At 41.4% G+C, this 16,201-nt stretch overlaps 1 protein-coding gene across 1 annotated transcript in view; it reads left to right on the forward strand.

Moving 5' to 3' along the window:
* LHFPL7 (LHFPL tetraspan subfamily member 7) overlaps positions 1-16,201 on the forward strand; it is a 58,957-nt gene that overhangs the window by 39,335 nt on the left and 3,421 nt on the right. The gene's annotated exons all lie outside the window — the stretch shown is intronic.

Below are 16,201 nucleotides of genomic sequence, written 5' to 3' on the forward strand. Positions count from 1 at the left end.
CCATTTTCCTGTCATTCTTACAAATTGCTTCTCTTCCTGAAATTTTCGAAGGAGGAATGAACGTGGCATTGTGTTGCGGGGAAAGCAACAGAAATGAGATCATTTACACCATGGAAAAATAATGGATGTTTCACAGACATAGCAAGCGAAGGAGAGCATGGCATAGATCTGTCTGTGAGACAGGAGCCAGAAATTCTCTCCAAATTCATTACAATTATTATTTTAAATGTATTTTTCCAGAATGCAATGTTATACGTTGGTATGTGGGAATGAAGACATTCAAAACACAGTTCTTTATGTCGTCTGTATATTTTCCAAACCGTTCTTTTCAGATTAAAGTAATCTGTGGCTTACAGATGCCACATCCCATATGGGAATCTCATCAAAGGTTGGGGAAAAAATTGAATGAGTCAAAAGAGGCAAGAATTTCCAACCAAGCCAGGGGAAGAGGCTCATGTGCTGCTGGGCTGGGAGCACATCCAGCCCTCCAGCCTTGATACAGCAGCATCAGCCTGGGCTTTCCTTTGCTCTGCTCCACAGAGGATCTCTGGTGCAGGGATATCCTTCTGCTCACATGGTGGCTTTACAAAGCCTGGTGTTAGACACAGTCTTCCCTGAAAGTCTTAAAGTAGGGTTTAACCTGGCTTGTTCAAATTCCTTGGCATTTGACATAGATAAACCAAGGTTAATTACAGAATGTTTAATTAGAGACTGTATCTAAGATCATCAAAACGTCTCCTACTTTAAAAAGCACGTAAATCTCATTAAAATATGGATACCTAAGAAAATAGATTTAAGAGGCTAAATGGAGGCCCTGTCATTACTGCTTCATTTCCTTGCTGCTGTTTGAGTTTTGACGGGAAGGGCACTTGCAGATGATCCTACCCTGATTAATACAGTTCCGTTGAAGATTTCATCTATAATTATCCCCTGTAGGAACACAAGGACCTGGCCAGGTTTAAATCAGCATGCCTCAGATATCTCCTTTATTCACCACGTAGATACTTCAAATATTTTTCTTGTTCAAACAGGGATGTGTAGCTGTAGTTTTTCCAGACTTTATCCGGCACAAGAAAGCCTGCACTGACACACAGAGAGGTTGGTACAAATCAAATTTTCCATCTCTCTACTTCAGATTAAAGCACAAACCAACACGAATCCCATAAAATAAAAACTGGTACAATGCAAAAGCTGTGCCAGAGTACACACCTGCACTGACTCCCATATGCAAGATGTGCTATAAAACTCCAGATCAGGAGTGCAGACTTTTCCTAAGAATACTCCTTTGCCGGAGATTTCAACAAATGCTTTTTATCTTTCCATCCAATATTTATGTTTTCCTCGTTAGATTCTGTTTAAATTCCCATTATTTCAGGACCATTTTGTAATGTTTGTGCAGTATTTCAAAGCACCTCCCAGTTAAAAGACATTAAGGTAATCTATGATACTATAAATAAGAGGCTTTTTTAAGGAAGTCCTTGAGTCATTTTGCTGTAATGACAGCAGGGCTCATTAAACAGCTGCATCTCCTGCCCAGATTGGGAACGTTTGCAGTGCCTGCAGTTTGTGACAGGCCCCAGCGTGGCCCCTGGGAACACAGCAAGAACAGAGCCGGGGATGTAAATTTGATTGCAAAAGGAGCAGAGTGTCAAAGAGCGGCCCGGGCAGTGCCTGGGGTTCTCCTCCCTTCCTCAGCTCCTGTCCACCCACTGTGCTCAGCAGGGTGACATTGTCCTGGGCATGACAGCCACACGCACTGCACGGAAATCCCACAGCTGTTTTGTCCAGAGTCTCCCAAGCAGTGCTGGTGTGGCAGCACCTTTCACAGGCACATTTAGCTCTGTGTTTCAGCTGGGCTGGTTTGGGGAATTTATCTCATGTGGGGATCAGGAGCACGGAGATCAGACTTGCTGTGAAGGGCCCTTTCCTCATCCTGCTGGGGATGCTCACAGATGAGAGAACCTTGCTGAACACTTACTCAAGGTGGTGAAAGTTCAGCTCTATTTTACAGAAGCAAAACATTCCAGTGAATACATCCAGGCACACTGGGGTTTGATTAGAACTTTGTAATTTGCCACTGGACAATCTGGAGTGTGAATTTGTCTGCAAGTCATTTCACAAGGTCCAAGGGGGTTATATCCTCCATGAGTCGCTAAACAAAGGTGAACTTTTATAAAATATTGTTCTGTCAGCCTTTCACCGTGTGTGTACAGAATACCAAGCTTCCAGGCTGCTGAATTAAAGCTGTAAATTTGAGCTGTCAAAGCCAAAAGATATTGGACCAGGCAGTAGGTACCTTTATGACATTTCCTTATTACAAGCACTGAGATGCAATTGTTCATGGAGGGCATTAAATCAAATTGTGGACGGAAGCTGTGACAGAAACCCCCCAGGTTCCTGCTTTACCGCAGGCACTGCAAAGTACTCACAATTAACCTGCGTGGCTGGAGAGCTACAGAGGAGAGATGCTTTTCTTTTGGATGGATTTTGCCATCCCAAATGTAACTGTGCACTGTGACACAGACCAGTTGCAGTTACCTTAATGAACTAAAGCCTGTGGAGCAGCAATTCCATCAGGGGCAGCATCTGCTGCACTGTGCCATTGGCAGCAGTGCTCCACTGAGCTGCATCCTCCGAAAACGGCATTAGGCTTGGAGGAGAAACCACTTTGTCCAGAGACACAGGAGAAAGAGGATGGATTGATAAAATTAATGATGCTAGAAGGGTACTCCTGTGCCAAGCAGGTTATTTGGCTGTTGGTTGTATCTTACATGACCTGCAATACATCAGTGTAGTGACTCTGATAGGAGCTCACCTGTCTGCACTGAGTGAAAAGTTTGGGGTGGACAAGTCCCTGGGGACAGCAGAGATAAACCTGAGCTGTCAGATCCATTCAGCCAGGCCACGGCTTCCCATCAGAGCAGTTTACTTGGGCTTTGTTGTTGACTTTTTCACTCATTGCTGCTTTGTAGTCCACCAAATTTAATTCTGTCCGTGGATGCAGTAATTACGCATTCCTGTTTTCATGAAGGGCTAATAGACCACCTAAGGCTTTGTGTAAATTAGTTAATGCTTCCTCCTGCAATGCTGCTGTTTGTCCTTTGTTGTGCTGGCAGGTGCAAAATGTTCCTTGCAAAAGCATATGGAGAATCACTGAAGTACAGCAAATGATTATGGGTTTTCCAAGGACGGGGTTAAAGGATCATGTTCTTTATGATCTATATGAGCACAGGGTTTATTTTGTATTTCTTCTGTAGCCTGAAATGCCTTAAAATTGCTGCTGAGAAAGCAGATACCTCAGAGGAAAAATATTCTTATAAGGGACATGGAAGCAAAATAATAATTTCAGGAGGTGCTTAAGTCAAATGGGAACGGTGACAATGAGCAAACAGCCTAAAAGGAGTATGGAATATTGTCTGGTTTGCACTGAAACACAAACTTGTGGACCAAAGTTTTTAGGCTAGCTGCATAAAAATTCAGTATTCTGTAGAGAAAGATAAACAGGTGTTCTCAGATACTAATCTGCTAGTCACACTGTAAGAGAATTGTGGTTCTTTGTAGATATCTGGGGTTAAACCTGGCCTAATGAGGTCAGTGGCAACATTTCTGTTGACTCAGTACGTGCAGGATTTCATTCTAATTCTTTAACTGTTTTTATTTCCTGTAAATAATCCTGCCTAGAGCTGAGGAACATTTTTAAGTGAGGGTTTATTCCTCAGTGCTTAACTATAATACATTAACAAATCAGTAGCCAAACTAAATAACTACTGGTTTTCGATTATATTTCAGCCTTCTCATTTATTTCTGGCCTTCCTCTTTCTCCTGTTATGCTGAAAACAAGTCCAAAATCCACATTTTCTGGCAATTCTGAGATGCCCATAAGAAGGGCAACAGATACTCAGTTCTCCACCAAGCAATCCCTGCCCTGCGTTCAGGCAGTGGCGGAGGCAAAAGCACAGCATTAGTTCAGCATTGGTTCCCTTTCCTTTCTGCTGATCCCATGAAATTGAAAAAGCAAGGGGAAAATTACCAAAAGATCCCATCACATTTTCTCCAGTTTAAAGTACTAACTATTCTGTTATGCAAAAGCCTGAGGTAAGCCTCAAAGCTGGATCTCTTACATGGCAATTTCCTTGAAGAGTTGTTGGATCACATTTTTGTAAGAGTTTCTTCTACACATGAGTATTTTATTGCATCTATTTATCCCAGTAACCTGGAATTCATTTATCTGACAAAGATATTTCCATGAGTGAGCTTCCAAACACACAGAGGAAAAATATGACACATCTGCTTTTAGTTTGTCCTTTCTGTGGCTAATTTAAAAATGAACACTAAGGGAAATACGTGTCAGGCACAGAGGATTCACCTCATTACTAGCAGACTTCCAACTCAGAAGAGAAAATAAAATCTGAAATAAAGATTTCAAATGCAACGCTCCAAACTAGATGGCAACAGCTGTGCTAAACCACAGAATCAATATGGCTTTGATAGAGTGGAGGAAGGATTGCAATCAGTAGGCAGCTTCTCAGGTACTAAAAAACGGGCAGGGAATTAGATCAGCTGGTGAAAAATCCTTTAAATCTTCCAACTTGTTCCCAAGTCTCTTGCAGAGTGATCAGATACAGCAGCTGAGGCCTCATGTCCTCCCCTAGAGCAGGGTATCTAAGCAAGCAGCAGAAACGTCTTAGTTTGGGAGCTCAGTGCATTTAGAGTCTCTAAAATGGATGTGGGGCCTCTTTCTGCCTTTGTCAGACAAAACCCTAATGGAACTGAGACAAGAACAAGTGCTGTTGTGTCCTGTGCTGTGCTGAGACATGGGGTGTTGTTTCTTAGAGGGAAAATGAGTTAAATGAATGGAAACTTTTGGCTCTTGATGGCTGATGTATGCACTTAGGGTTCATCATTTGCCCTGCCTAGATGCACATCACTTCTGCCAGAACAAATGAGTATTTTCCTGATTAATCAGGAGCCCTCAGGGAACTGCTCTTTCTGTACATATATTATGATCATTAAGGAGCCTGACTACCCTGTTCTTGTTACAGGCTGTGGGAAATGCAAAGCAAATTGTGCAAACTGCTCTCTCTTTATCGGACACATTTCTCTGTATCTCTTTCAGTAACGGTGTAATTCACTATCCTGAGATGATGATGTATTTAAGTTCATTTTCCCATGCTGCCCCATAAATGTTATTAACTCAAACATTTAAATGCAGGAAGATAGAAATGCTGTGGGGTTTTTTGGCAGTGCTGAAGGAAGCCCCTGTCACGGGGCCTGCCTGCGGTGTTCCTCAGTGCTGTGTGTGGGGTTGGCAGTCTCAGCCTGTGGCAAGGGAGGTCCCAGCTCTCAGCAGGGCACAGCTGAGCAGGGCTGGCTGCTGCAGTCACACAAACCCAGCTGCAGGGCTGGCACTCCTCCCAGAGCATCCTCACACCCCCCCGGTTTGGAGTGAGCAGCACAACAGGGGCAGGACAGAGGACAGAGCCCTTTACACTGTTTGAAAGCACACCTTTCACTCTGCAAACAAATTACTGCTCGAATCTGTCAGGCTCCAGAGTAATTGCTGTGGGAGCAGTGCCTGTGTTTGGGAGGCAGGAGTGTTCACCTGACAATCAGGGGGCTCCTCCCACCCACAGAAGTGTCTCACCATTGTTCTGTACCGGACACCTAATTAAACAGCAAATTAATATTAATTGGTACCCTCTCTACTGGCACAACCACCTCATTCTGGTACTGTATAAGGCTCGTGGAAGATTTTCCACTAATACTTTTCTCACATGAATGAAAAATTTTCTGATATTGTCCTCTGCTGGGTCTGCATTGATTTCTTTTTTAAAGTTGAAAATATATGATACAGTGCCCTTGAAAAATTAGAAAAACAAATCATCCTGAAGCCCAGTATAAAAGGTAATGTTTCAAATGCTGGCTAAAGCCTATGGGAAAGGAGAGAGAAATATGCATTTTTTTTTAATTACATGACCTAAGCTAAGAAATTGCCTCCACTTCTCTGATCCCCTGGTCTGGAGGGCACTGCTTTTCTGGCACTCTCACAACTTAACAAGGTCATCTGCACTCCCAGAAGAAACTCAAAATTCATAACTGGAGTTTCAGCTGATAAAAAATAGAAGAAAGAGATACTGATTTGCAGTTTCTTTACATAAAAATATATTCAGGGAAATATTTGGATCTTATTGCTACAGTTGGGGTCTTAAGTAGTTAATTTATTAAGAAAGTTCAATGTTTATTTAAGCATTTCAGCTCCCCTTAAAAAAGAAAATCTAGGAAATAAAGTTCAATGTCAAAAAATCCACAGCAGGGCTATTCTTGTATTAATAACACAATGGGAATAATACAGATGTCCTTGAGAGTAATTCTTTCTTACAGAGATAAGGTGATGATTAATGGGAAATTTGTTCTTGCCAGAGGTAGCTTTCAACGGTAAGTAAACAAATAGTATGATTCCATTCTTGCAGTCTACCTACCATAAATATTATTAATCTGGTAATAGGAAGCTGTAGTACTGCTGGCCATTCAGAGGTTAAGATTCTGAAAACACCCTTGCCCCTAAGGTTATTTTGTTGATGATGTCATTTACTATAATGCCACAGGAAAAAAAAAATGGCATGGCAACCAATTCAATTCAGTTTAAAATAATTTCCACAATAGAATGCTTATTTCTGGTGGTGTCACTGCACCTGGTCAAAGTCAGCTCAAGAGCTTAGCCTCAAGGAATGGAACAGCCTTTATGAAGCTGGATTTTAAACCTGAGGGAGTTCTGGAGCAAATTAATATGGGTTATGTCCAGTGGCTCATGTGCTGCAGCAGCTGGACTCCCCCTAAGCACTCAGTGGGAAGCAGGACATTGCCAAAAGGCACCAACCTCCTGCAGTTCTCCTTAGCCTGAAGTTACTTGCACAAGAGACAGGATTTCCAATAGAGCCTTAACCGGAGATAGGAAAAAAACCCCCTCCTCCACACAGACATGCAATTGTCCCCATAGTTTATTTATGAATTCTGTTTTTTGTGGGCCAAATTTATTAACTAAGTTATTCTGTCAAGAAATATAAATGATGATCATCTGTTAGCTGCACCTCTTGAATAACGGTATCAAAGTGTAATAAAATTATTGAGGGGATTTATTAACCTGCTGAAGTAACTCATTAAATCCTTCAAATGCATTAATGAATGAGGAAGTGGGGGCCTTTTGGTATAATTGGAGATGGGAAATTGTGCAGCTGGGCCAACCTGATAAGAAGGCTCAGATAGCCCAAAACACTTTAATTTAGCTGGTAATTCGGGGCACTTCTATCACTACTCTGCCTTTCAACATGATTTTTCTAATCTAGGTAGCTCTGCATCAGAACACAACTATTTATTTTTTTGTTTTACTACTTTCTTCTAGCCGCTTTGGACTAAATTAAGCTCTTGTGTGAGATGTGGCTGGGGCTCTCTAAGGCTGATCTGTCTGCTGTTAACTGAGGGTGGCTGGACCAGCACAACCAGCCCGGGACAGTTTTGACCACAGGTTTTAGGAGGACATTACTCAAAGTTTATGTGTAAGACCTGGCTAAGGAACACAGGGTTCAAACAAGGCTGAAGTCAAAACATCAGATGTGCCGTGCTGATTCATTTGCACAAACAGCCATCAGCGACAGCAAAGCCTGCTCAGGAAAAAAAAAAAAAAAAAAAAAAAAAAATGCTGGATATTAGAAAGAGGGTGGGCAAGAACGGAGCAGAGTGCCATGTGCACCTGAGGATCAGTGCTAGGATCACCTGCTGCATTTCCAGGCAGCTTTCAGTGAAGTAGCAGTTGCTATCCCATTTTCCATCTGCAGATAGCATCTGGCTCAAGCCAGAGCTGACTCCATTTATAATGTTTTTAAAAGCACTGAATGGGTACACCTGCACTGTTCCAGTGTGCAGCATTAAATCTTCCAAGCACTCAGGGAGCATCACTGCTGGAGGTGCTGCTCAAGCCCACTTCAGCAGGACAGGGGCTGCATGTGGCTGCAGCTGTGTGGCACCAGGGCAGTGAGAGAGGAGCTCTGGAGCAGACAATTATTTCCAACATTACTCGTGGTGTGGCTGATTTATGGTGGGCTGGAATCAGCAGCATGAAATGAGGGTTGTTACAGAACTGTTCTTTATGATCAGGTGGTGGCACGTGAGCTTCTGCTGACTGATGACATTCACAGGACTAGAACATCTGAGAAACAGAAAACTCTGCTTTCTACCCCCTGTCAAGCAGTTTTTATGAGGAGATTTGAAAACATGCAATTTGTGTCTTCCTGGTAGTTCCTATGCCCTGGGAAAACTGAAGCTGTTCTTTGTAGCTTAAATCAATTAGGAGAAAGATGTAGGATGTCTTTTTTGTTTTAGGCATGTATTTTTCATGGTTGCATTCCAGATAAGACACTGTTGTGTCAGGGATTCTAATCACCTTTCAGCCATATATGTAAAATACATGTCTCTGAAAGAGGTAATGAATGTGATATCCCTGAGGCTTGGAGACTGCTGGGATGTGAAGTGCAGCTGTAATGAAGTGAGACGTGGGCATTATTCTCAGACCTCCCACCACCACTGCCTTGGCTGCCAGCGTGTGAGACAAGGTAGAGAATGGGCAAAGTCAAAATAAATTCACTGTACAACGCTTTACAATAAGGTCACCTCTGGTGGAAGGCTGGTATTTAATGGCCACCAGCTTCATTATAAATCTGTTTTCATCAGTGTCTGCTCTGCTTAAATTGTGAGTCTTGGGAGAGGTGAGAAGATTGATTTAAAACAGACCTGTGGGCTGAGCAGGTGGGGAGGAGAAGGGAGCAAATGTGTCATGTGGAATCATGACATTTCAGGTGATCTACACATCACTGCCTGTCTTTTGGACCTCAGCCCCTGTTCTAAATAGATATTTAAGAACTTGGATTTGACAGGCAGAGCAGCAGCCAAGACCTGCTGCAGGCTGGGCAGCATCTCCCCTTCCCAGGTGAGCTGGCTCCAAAGGAAAGACAATATAAATGTGTCTGTTCCCTCACTCCCTCCAGCTGCACATAGACCCAGGCTGACACTGTTTCTTTTGATAGGGAATGCATCAGATGGCAGGTGGAAATTGCTCTAGTTCTCAGCCAAAAGATCACAAGAAAAAGCATTAATTTAAGTTTTCAGTCATCAGTTTCATTCCCTGCTCACACTGAAGAACATAGCAAATTTGGCAAGGATAGGTTAATTAAGAAGAGAAGCAAAGTGTTTGCCACCCTGATTTCTATTTGTAGAAATGTGCATTGCTTAGAAAATTTGTACCATGTTATGTTTACCTAAAATAGAACAACTGAAATATGCACTTTTTAATAGCACTTCTTAACTGTTGAATAAAATGTGACACAAAGATAAGGGAACACAGGCACATTACAGGCATGATACATTCTGAACATGCTGCTCTCAGCTAAAGAATCCAACACTTAAATATGTCAATATTACATTATTAGTCTGCTTCTGTGTTTGCTGCTCTGAGAGAGATGAAGTGAGCATGACTTAAATAATTTCCAAAAAGAATAAATAGAAAATCTATGTAATTATTGAAGCAGTACAAAAGAAGAAAATCATAATGGTTTCCAAATGAGAATGCATCTAACAGTCCCTATTTCTTAGCTCTCTGACTCTTGTAAAATTTCATGTAACACACTGCTATTTTGAGAAACATTAGCTCTTGTGTCTCTTTTACAGTCTGCTAAAGAGGCTGTATTTCTCCTAACCTTGCAGATGACAAAATGCACTCCTTCACCACAGTCTACACAGCGCTAGATCATTTCAGGCTTTTCGAGCAAATGACACGCAACTCTATAACTGTATGATTAGGCCCATAGATTACCAGATTACAGCTATAAATCTTCACCATAGCTACCACTCACTTGGCAGAAATAGTCAAGTTTCATCATTTGTTCTCATGTAGAAAACATGCTGTGAAACGCAGCCTCAAAGGTCACCGGGATGGCATTTCCTTTTGTGGCCCTTAATAAACTTGCAGCTAATGCCGTAATTACCAAGCCCAATTACCTCTGTGATGGCTTCAGAGAATTTCTTTTCCAAAGTCTGGATAGTCAGATTCCACTCCCTTCAGTTAATAAGTAAGATAGATTCAGCTATTCCTGTTTCTGAAACAGGCTATTTGTAGAATGAGGGAGTTGTGCCAACAGAACCTCAGTGGCGTATTTTAGTGGCACTAAAAAGACTTGTGTAAAAAAGGTGCATGGACACCCTTATTTTGGTGCTAGCTTTATTTAAAACAACGTGTTCCTACTATACCTCAGCTAAATCCAAATAAACTGAAATGGAAAACATTACCCAGCTTTTGATATACACATATTTCCCCATAATTTTGCATGTATGTACATGCATAAAAATACAACCTACTATATCTGATGCAGTTTCTTAGTTTGTGAGCTGGAGCCACAGACTCAGCATTTCTTTAAACACAGAGTTTGGAGATATTATACAAATGAACCCATTCCCTTTGTTAGCTACAAAGCTCTCGTTATAACTACATTTATATTACAGCTGCTAAGCGCTAACTTGTGAGTTGCACCATTTAGAAAAGCCAGGAAAGGAACTGCTATAATCTACTCCTTTGGCACCAGTCCAGCACTGATAGAAGCTCCTCAAATCACAACATGTTTGACTGAAATGATGCCAGTGGAATAATTCTTTACAAAGAAGAGCTAAAGTGTGATGCGTTAGAAGTGGCTGAGCCATTATTAGGAGTTCCAGCTCTTTATTCAGTTACAAAGGCAGGCAGCTACATCTTTATACCAAGCATATGGGCATTATTATCCCTTTTTCCTGCTCTTCTTTTGGTTTCCTTGGAGGGAATAATTGCTAGGGCTGCTTCCAAGAATTTGAACTCCAGGTACCTGACATGCACCTGCCACGAGTTCAGCAGAGCAGAATGGCATTTAACAGTGTCCCTGTTTGCCTCATCCTCAAAAGTTCAGCTGTTGTAACAATAGGATTTTAGTCTGCTTGCTTTTATCTTTGAGAGGTCACCTTCTTGGTTATTTTGCAGTCACTTCCCTGTTTATTTTATTTATATGTAATAGGCATTTAAAACGATTCCTGCCAATTTTAGCTATATTTCAGCTCTCCCCAAATTAGTCTGGGTAATTCCTCCTTTCCTGAAGTAGTCAAAAGGAAATCACTAATTTTCAGATAAACCAAGAATTCCATCTTGCTTCTACACTGATGTGCAGCTATTACTGACAAAAACCTTGGATCTTACTTGGCACTGTCTTCAAGGGATAGATATGGAAGAGAAATATAGGTATCTCATTTTTGTACAAGGGAATTTATCCAAAATACCCCAAATGTAGAGACCCTTCAGGCATGCTACAAAAATATTTGCTTGGGAAGAGTGCTGGGAAGGATTGAGTGCAGGCAAGCCAGGGCAGTAGGACAAGAGGTGATTTTTTGAAGATGTCTGGCTGTGTTACTGGCTGCCAGGTTTTCCCTGTTACCTGTTATTTCTGGCTGGGTGTTAGGCTGACTGTGGCTTTGGATCAGCACCTGCTTTCTCACTTAAGATCATGTAAAAAATCACGTAAACATAAAGAAAAGCTGGAGAGCAGCTAATAAAATTATTAGGTGAATAAAATATATGAACCTGAGAGGAAATGTGTTATTCCAGGTCAACTGATTGTGCATATGAAGAACTGCCAGGTTTAATAAGGGAGATAATGGATTATATGTAAGAGGAAACCTCTTGATGAGTGAAAATTGCCTTGGTAGATTAAGCTCTGTCAATAAAAATCTTCCAAGAAGATGTAAGGCTGTGACAATCTGTAATAGGGTTGGAATAATGCCCTTGCTTGCCTGTGATTCAACCCTAATTCCAATGATTGTCTGATATGTCCCACAAGCTTGCAATTAATCTGTCATTGTCACAAGCATCAGGAATATAATACACTCCCAAAGTAAGCAAATTAAATTTGTAAGACAAACTAATCTTCTTACAGTACGTAATTTCAGGAACAGAATTCATGCACACAGCATATTTCATGACTACACATCACCTAAACATATTAACAAACACAATAAAATAAAACAGGTTTTTTTGTTCTCTGTGAGCCACCTTTGGATTTCTATCCAGTCCAACACTAGTATGGAAGCATAAACATAAGCTTAACCCAGTTTAAACATTCCTGCTTCACAATACAGAAAACTATTCAATTACTGTGTTTCAGATGTTGGAAACTCCATCAGTCTTGCCAAAAGAAGTAGAATGGAAACAGCCGGTTTTTGTCATGGTGTCTAAGAGTGTTGTACATTGGTGCCCTCTGCACACACTCCAGAGAACTGCACTGCTTTGTTTTGGTTTAAAATCAACTTGAACATGGTGTCAGAGATTTAAATAATTAAACAGTTGTACAGGAGCTTAATGAAATGAATAAACCATTGAAATGACAAAAAGTTATATATTATTAATTTTAATTTTAAAATAGCAGAAAATGCTATTTTCCCCAACTAGAAGTATCATTGATTCACTCTTTTCACCAACAATTTACAATTTTTTCCTACAGAAAGCCCTGTTTTCCCTAAAAAGAAGTGTCCCCCTTTCAAATAATACCTCATTCCTATTAAAGTCATGTTATTTAGAAACCAACCAATTCAAAAACCTACTTGTTAAAAATAAAACCAGCCCTTGGTTAGCAAATCCTTCAGAGGAAAAACTGCCATTTACCAGCTGGCTGTAGGACACCAGGGAAGCAAAGAGAATGAGGGTGAGACTGTAACTGTTTAGGATTAGAAAGTAGAAATAAAATATGACTTACTGTTGAACCAGTGTGCTTGGCCTTGCCTCTGAGCTGCCATCAGCAGTGGCTGTGAGTTACTGCACAGGGCTCAGGTGGGGAGAGCCCAGCAATAACAAACACCTGTGTGGCACATAATAAAACAAAAACAAAAACAAAAGAGTACTTTTTAACCAGACTTCATAGCTGATGGGAGATTAATCAAATTATCAAACCATGCTAAAAAAGAACTAAACTGTGCATTTTACCAGCAAGTCCCTTCACACCCCAGGGCTTCATGCTGCAGAACAGACCCAAATATGTTGTCTGGCCTCATCACCTTGTGTGACAGCAAGATTACACCACGCAGACCGATGAGATGCACTCGCTGCTGTGTTCTGACACCTTTGAAAGTGATGTTTGTTGTTGGAAAGCCGTGAAGAGGCGTGAGTGTTACACGAGGAGCCTAAATGGAGCCCCACAGTTTCTTTGTGCGCTGTCCCAGCTCGCTGTGCTGCTGACAGACAGCACCATTAAGCAGTCATTAGCACCATGCCTGAAAGCTCGGCTTCTGCGGATAATAACGGGGCTATTCAATATTTGGAGCCTTTGTAAGAAAGAGGGCACCTAAATGAGAATAATGAGGTCGTTCTATGACATGCCTGAGGATATGAAACCATGGGTAACTTTTTAGCCCGTTTGATATGTGAACATACACGTTCAGCTGTGACAGATTATTTCTAGCCTTGGAAAAAAATAAAGCTGCTTCCATTAAATCACACCACGCAACATCAGCACCAAGTGGTAATCAAAACACTGTAAAACACAGCCTTCAAAACAATTCTGTGTAACCCAATCAAAAAGAAAACATATATGGAACAGATATGTGAAACAGAGCAAGGGGTTGAGACAGTGTTAGAAAAGCAGTGAAATTTAACAGTTAGGAAAGGATTTTATGATTGAAAGGATTGTTTCCATTTCTGCCTTTTTTTTTTTTCATGGAATGAGATGCTATTTTGGCTCTGAAAAGATGAACAAGCTGAAATTTTTATTTTAGATCTTCTTCTTGCTTAGAGCAGCGGCTGTTTCTTGTAAAACTGGCTCACTTTCCCAACATTTCACAGAAGGTTTTGCACCCCAGGGCTATTTCAAGATTCCTGGTGCAGTGGAGCAGCCTGGGTTGCAGAAGAGCCCTGCTGAGCACCCCCTGTGCACCACAGGCTCTTGGGCAGCCCCCTGTTCCGTGTCAGAGAGAACCTACAACTGCACAGGTCCGAGGATTAACAGGGTTTTGTTTGTGGTTTGCAGCAGCAGCAGGAAAAGTCTCCCTTTTTTGGAGTTATTTCCTATGTTTCTGCCACAGGAGGAGGTGCTCTTGAATTCTCCTGTGTGTGCAAGGGTGTCATAGCTCTCAGGCTGTGCTGTCCCCTCAGCTCTTTTGGGAAGGCTCAGTGACCTTTACTGAACAAGATGACAGAATCATGGAAGAGTTTGGGTTGGGATCGACCTGTAAAGGTTCCCCTGGAGCAAACAGGGATGTCTTCAACCAGAGAAGATTGCTGAGAGCCCTGTCCAACCTGACTTTGGATGCTTCCAGGGATCGGGCATCCACCACCTCTCTGGGCAGCCTGTGCTGGTGTTTTACAACACTCATCATGAAAGATTTCTTCCTTCTGTCTACGCTGAATTTACCCCGTTTTAATTTAAAACTATCACCCCTAAAGCATGATTTTTACTGTACTTTCATTCTATATTGTTTTTAGGGGTGTCACACACGCAGTTAGGGATATCTGCATTACATAACTTCATTGCATTCAGCTTCAGCATGTCTGGTTAATGTCAGGCCCTAAATGCAGGGACTCAGCTGCTGAAATCTCAGATCCATGAGCTCCCCCTGCCCTGGGCACCCCCAGCAGGGGCAGATGCCAGAGGATGGGGAATTGTGAACCTGGCTCAGGATGCTGCTCGTGTTGGGAAGGACTTATCCCTTACTGGCTCTTGCAGCAGCACCTTTCACCCACCTTGTGCTTGGAGAGAGGAAAAGGCCACAGCAACCACTGCGAAATTATTCCTGAGGTTTAGAGGAGAGAGGATGGCTGCTGGAGCAGGTGAAACTTTTGGCTCTCGGAGAGTTCCACCTCTTGGCAGGCAGCTTCTCTTTGCACCCGTATCTGAGATACCTAGAGGGAAACAGACTTTGCTGCTGCTTCACTTTCTCTCCTTTTAATTTCCATTTTCTTCATCTTATTGTTTTCTACAAGGGATTAACTCAGCGGTTCCATTTGGACTAGAAGGAAAGATTTAATTCAAATTATTCAGGAACTTGTCAGGCTGTCTTAATTTTCTTTTTTTTTTTTTTTAATTTCATCTAGCCCTCAAGCTTATTAAAGTGTTTTTTAATTAAGAAAGATTAATGAGTGATTGCCCTTTTTTAGTGGATACTTTTAAGATTGAGCCTCTCCAATATTTTAATTGGAGTAATATGCATGTGCCCTACCTGAAAGACAATCATAAACGCAGAGAATAGCACGTAGTGTTTGTTTTATATTCCTAATGTTTCATTAGATGTTTGCAGGCTATGAATTATCTATCAGCTCAAACATAACTGTTAATTCTGGTTGCTTCTTGAATCACTACCCTGAGTTTGAACAAAACACTGTCCTGGAAAAAGGGGAAGAGAGGAAAAGGGACTGCTCCATGGTAACTTTTTAGTACATAAAATAAAGCCTTTCAAAATAGAGATTTTAAATACAGTGCTAATTGATTAGCAGAATGGATAGAAAAGAAAACATGGTTTCTCAGTGCTCTGTCAAACAAAAGGTGGTGTAACCCCTCACACCAGCCTGGCTCAGCCCTCTCCACTCCCAAGCTGGGCAGAATCAGGTTCCAAGAGTTGTTCCTGGAGGATTTTAATGCATCTTTACCTTACTTATGAGTTACACCTTGGGCAGTCTTATTTTCAAAGTTGAAAAAGTGGTTCTGCTGTTGATTCAATTACCTGAATAAGTTGATATTTGAATATGCCATGGATTCCTTAAAGATGAAAATCTGTGAAGTTCTATTAAAAGACAATGCATAATGTGGGGTAATTGCAGGAGGCAAGTCTGGCTTTCCAATGGCAAGAGACATAAAATAAATACTTAAAAAGAAGATAAATGGTGCTGTTTTTCATCAGTTGTTCAAACGCAGGATGTTCTAAACAATTTGAGTCGGTACTAATGAGTCTCACATTATCAGAACCCCATCAGCAGAATCTGAAAAACTATATTTGAACTTTTTAATTGAAAGTTTCTATTTGGCAGAAGAAAGTAATTGTTTGTCTCAAGCACAAAAATGCTGTTGAGAAGAAAGTGAAGCTGGTTTGGAATCTGCCAACTTAGGAATTCTTCTCCTCTGGATTCCATTGTATCTGAACTACCTTACTTTTT

Source organism: Hirundo rustica, chromosome 19, assembly GCF_015227805.2.
Source record: "Hirundo rustica isolate bHirRus1 chromosome 19, bHirRus1.pri.v3, whole genome shotgun sequence".
Lineage (NCBI taxonomy): Eukaryota > Metazoa > Chordata > Aves > Passeriformes > Hirundinidae > Hirundo > Hirundo rustica.